The 5,000-nt window shown below is 40.9% G+C and overlaps 1 protein-coding gene and 1 pseudogene across 1 annotated transcript in view; one reads left to right on the forward strand and one right to left on the reverse strand.

Moving 5' to 3' along the window:
* The window catches only part of LOC138015764 (gem-associated protein 5-like), a 31,854-nt gene that overhangs the window by 5,295 nt on the left and 21,559 nt on the right, over nt 1-5,000 (reverse strand). The gene's annotated exons all lie outside the window — the stretch shown is intronic.
* LOC138016107 (uncharacterized) overlaps nt 4,358-5,000 on the forward strand; it is a 1,728-nt pseudogene continuing 1,085 nt past the window's right edge.

Here is a 5,000-nt window from a genome sequence, read left to right on the forward strand (position 1 = left end):
GCCGATATACCTTTGGTCTTAAAACGTGATCAAAAGAGTTGTGTGACATTGGCACCTGAAGGATAAACACAGACTTCCCAAACTAATTAAGGAGGAGATAAACAGATAAGGGACCAGTGGTTATAACATTGCGTCAGATGGAAAAATAATTCAATCTGGGTGATAGGATTAATAGACTGTTAAGGAACAAAAGATACAAAATTGTATATAAATTTATTAAATGTTTGTAATATATTTTTTTTCATTACAACTAAAAGGTTTCGAAAAGTCATCCGCTATTAGCTAGCTGTTTACCGTACTTGATTTAATTTTACGACGTCATCAGTTTTTGACACCTGTTTAAATATGAAAGTTAAGAGAATTTAAAACCAGTTAGTTGCAATCCGTCGAAGAACTATCATGGAAAGTGATTGTTCGTTTGTATCGATTGTGGGAGGCCACTGTGGTCATGATAGGAGAGACAGAAACAAAGCAGCGGGATGCATTCCTCTACTTAGTTGTCAGCGAGATATTAACGGGCATAGAGCAATGTTTGCGTTTCATGGCATAAAATTGAGCTTATTCTGGCGAGGGCATCCATCTTTTCCTCTCCACGAATTATTAACCAAATGACCTTATGTCCAGCTCATTGAGCATCTCTGGGTACTGGATGGACACGCCGAGTTCCATCAATATTATCAGGTCATAGTAAGGACGTGAGCAAAAAGCCAAAAGCGGATAGAGGTCTAAGCAAAGCAGGTTCACAAACAGTGCTACAACAGAGTGGGATATTTCTTCCTGTTGGGTCAGGTTTGTATCCCTTTTGTAACTCTAAAAAATAAAGGAACTAACGCTAATGTACTTCTTCAAAAAAAGTTACTTAAAAAAAAAAAAAACGTCTTTACAAAGGAAAATAATTTAGCTGAAATAAATCAAATTAATTTCATTTATCTGCAGAATTCATTTTCACTGATTTTTTTAAAAAAAGGCGTCAATACACCTGTTCGGTTTTAAACTTCGGGCAATGTCAAAAAAATAATGTTCAAGAGATCGTTTTTTTTTTTTACTTGAATGTGCAATCCTAATTAAAATAGCGTGCTTACTGATATTTGTAATCTCTTAGGGGTATGCCCTAACTGCAGAAAAATGTTGGCTGGGAACTGGAAACCTGACACAGAAACTGCAGAATTTGCGTTTGACGATTGCGAAGTAACATTTCAAATGGCGGAGATGTCTTTGGTAGGATAATCTTTCTTGACCTACAAACTATTGTCACACAGACGGAACAATGTAGATAAATGAGAGACGTCGAAAGTTGTGTTGAAGTCAGGGAAAAAGGAAGCGACGGTTGTTAAGTATCTCTCTTCCCTTCCACCCCTTTATGCATTTGGCACACAGGCTTACTAGTAACTGTCTCCAAGTCACTTTTTCCTAGGAAAGGGGTTGAGCAGCCTCGTTCCCAATCCCTCTCAAAGATGGACCCTGATGGGAACAAGGTTCTTTTTTGCATTTACAGAATACATGGAAACTTTTGTCAATTGCGTAAGCAAATAGCTGCACTTTCAACCTCTTCCTCATCCTGCCAGCAGTATTCAAGAAAGACTCTGCAAGAATCAAGTAAGATCTTTGTTGAGCATGCGCGAAATGTTGCTAGGATTTAGTTTCGAATCCAGGCCTAAAAGCCGTGCGCTTGCAACAGCGGGCTCAGTTATGACGATCGGTTTATCAAAAAACAGGTGCTCGCACTCAAAAAAAAAAGTTTTACAAGAGAAAACAAGACTGATTAGTCCAGAAGTTTGGGCTGTGGTGACTTCAAAGGTTTGACGGGATTTAGGCAGACCAACCTTGTCTCCTTCTCGATCAAGAAGGCAAAAGGAGGCTCTGTTCGCAGGGTGCCCCTACCTTCCCCGCTCATTTTATAATTTCAACACAAGCTAATCTGTATTATAATCAAAACAACTCTCACTCTCGAAGACTTATCACTTTATGATACCTCCAATTTTCACATGCCAAGTGCGTATATAAAGTATATGATATGCAGAGCGAATTGTATCTTTCATTAATATGAAAAGAGGATTGAATTAATGCATTCTGCTTTTTTGGTTGATTGATCACTTGATTCATATTATTATCTGTACTTAATCTACAAGACTAACATGCCTTTTTATAATGTGGGTCAACAGTCTAATCAATCAATCCATCAATTCGTCTGCAGGATCAAACAAGAGACACAGTAGGTCAAGTGGCAGAAAGCACACCATCGTCCTTACCCTACCTTGGACTACAGACTCCAGCAACAAGTATCTACTCGCCAAACGAGGCAAGTGAACATGACAAACGGGAGTGTAAACCACTTGAAATGCTAAACACCTTTCTAGAAACCCGAGACATAAGTCCGGTGCGATTTCCTTTGACGACGCAATGGGAGGAGGCTAGTGAACGAACAAGGCGTCGTCACTTACGCAAAGCAAATCAAGCAGTTGATGCTGTACTAGAAGAAGTAGCACCAAATCAGAGTGGACAGCTTTGGAAATCACTTGTTGCATCCAAATCTTCCGATGAAAACCCTAGTGGTAACGAGCGTGAGCCTGTAGATGAAGTGCTTATGGAGGTGTTGGCTGAGTGCTACAGGAATGCGAGTAACTGGCAAACCAGGAGACAAATATTGTCTATAATGGCAGACAAGGTTTCATTCAAGACACTTAAGAAATGGATTCCCAATCTGACGAGGTATCAATTCAGTGAAGCAAGGAAGCATATCCTGGTCGAGGGTAGAGGTGTAGCACTATCACTGCAGTCATCCCAGACACGAATGGCGTCATCCCAAACTCAACTTGATCATCTCTTGGACTTTATAACGAGCACCCATGTCATTCAGGATCTTCCCTTTGGGCAGAAATCAATAAAACTGTCAACAAAGGAAGTCATCACAGTGCCTAATGTTATTCGTATGATGGTGCCAGAGTCCATTGTCAAGCATTACTTGGCTTATTCAAGTGAAAGTGGCTTCACAACACTGAGCCGAAGTACACTCTTGAGAATTCTCAATGTCTGTTCTGCCTCTGTGAGGAAGTCTCTACAGGGTCTAGATTATATAAGTTGTGCCGGTAGTTAAGCCTTCGACGATCTCCATGACGTAGTAACTAGATTGGACGATTCATTTATGGGAATGACTTGGGCAAGGAAACAAAAGGAGCGGCTTAAATCCGCAAAGCGTTATCTAAAGGGCGACTTTAAGGTAAACTTCAAAATAACTTTAGTCTGTGTATATAAGAAAAATCGCAATAACACTAGACTTCACAATTAACAAACTGAAGCTAGCGATTGTGCCAGTCAAAGATACCAAAAATGTCTTTGAGTCACGTTCCCAAGATTCTCTGGGGAACGAGCAGGAGAGGATTTTGGTGATGATTCAAGCAGCAATGTTTTTATGTGCTTAATTGGCGCTAGTTGAAAAAGCTCGCTCGTGCAGACTTTCACTTTAGCTTAATGCGATTTGTCGTTCCTACGCAGTTTCAATTTAGGAGAAATGTAAAAATAGCCTAGTGAAATAAAACAGTGCGCAGAACCAGTTGAGGTGATCGGTTGGTTAAAAAAAGTGGAGTTACATTTTTGCTTAATGTTAATACTTCAATTGCGCAGAACCGGTTAAGGTGATTCCCTAGTATTAAAAAAAGAACTGAACGTAACATGCATGGATTTGTGGAGTGGAAGTTATCGTGCTCATTTTAACTGTAACATGCTGACGAATATGAATATTTAGGCAAATGAACTGTGCGCATGACAAAATTCAACAAGTAAGCACGCTTCTTTTCAATAAAGCTGGCGATAGTGCACGGAATTTTACTTTGTTCAACCTATGGCTAACAAAAAATGCCGTTGGAAAGACCGGTAAGGGGCACTTTGCTCGTATTTGAGGTAGAGCTTCGAAAGAGCTCATCACCTGGATTCCTTCCGTCTTTAAGCGAGGACTGGGGCGAGCTTCAAAATGGCAAGAACGTGGAAGGTGGATGAAAACCTTGGAAAAACTTTATTGGATTTCTTTTCTCTTTGATCGAATTCATTTTATTGCTACTGTAAGCTCTCTTTCACAGCGGGTGTCTTGTTATACCAAGTGAGAGATGTCCAGTGCAAAACCAGCGAGTCACCTTAACCGTAACATTTGATCTAGGGTCTGTGTAATTTTGTTTATTATAGTCTTATCAGGTGCATGTTTCTAAGCAATCTAACATTCCAGATCATTGCAGAGCTTATGCACTAAGCGACCCTAGGGACAAGGATTATCAGATCATTTGCCCACACGATCATCTAGAAACCTGTGATCGCTGTTATCTACTTTCTTCAGTTCTTGCTGAAATACATGACGCAATCGAAAAGATGTCTGATAGCAATGTCTCTAGTGACGTGGTAGAAGAGGTGAACTTCATTGAAGGGCAAGCTAAGCAAAACATCTGGGCTTGGAAAGCTCACCTACTTCGCTGTGTGAATCAGGATGAAGCCCGAATAGAGGTGATTGATGCTCTCGATGAAAATTCCGTACTCCTGGTTCAGGACTGGGCCATGAAGTTCTTGCCAAGAAAGTTTAGAGAAAGCCAAAGTGATTGGTTTGCGAAGCGGGGTATGTCTTGGCACATTACTGTAGCTAATCGACGAGCGGAAAACCAAGAATTGGAGTTGATGACATTTGTGCATGTTTACCAGACATGCACCCAAGACAGCTGTGCGTGCTTTCCATTATGAAGGATGTTATTGGAAAGTTAAAGTCGCAGCTGCCTCATCTGAAAACTGTCTTTTACAGACAGGACAATGCCGGCTGTTACCACTGCGGAGCTACGATAGTGGGGGCCAGCTTTACAGGCTGCGCTAGTGGAGTGACTGTGAAACGCTTGGACTTTTCAGACGCACAGAGCGGTAAAGGCCCGTGTGATAGGAAGGCGGCTTCAATTAAGTCACACATGAAAATCCACCTTAATCAAGGGTCTAACATCGAGACTGCCAAGGAAATGGTAGACGCTATCCAG

Source organism: Montipora capricornis, chromosome 9 (genome assembly GCF_036669925.1).
Source record: "Montipora capricornis isolate CH-2021 chromosome 9, ASM3666992v2, whole genome shotgun sequence".
NCBI lineage: Eukaryota > Metazoa > Cnidaria > Anthozoa > Scleractinia > Acroporidae > Montipora > Montipora capricornis.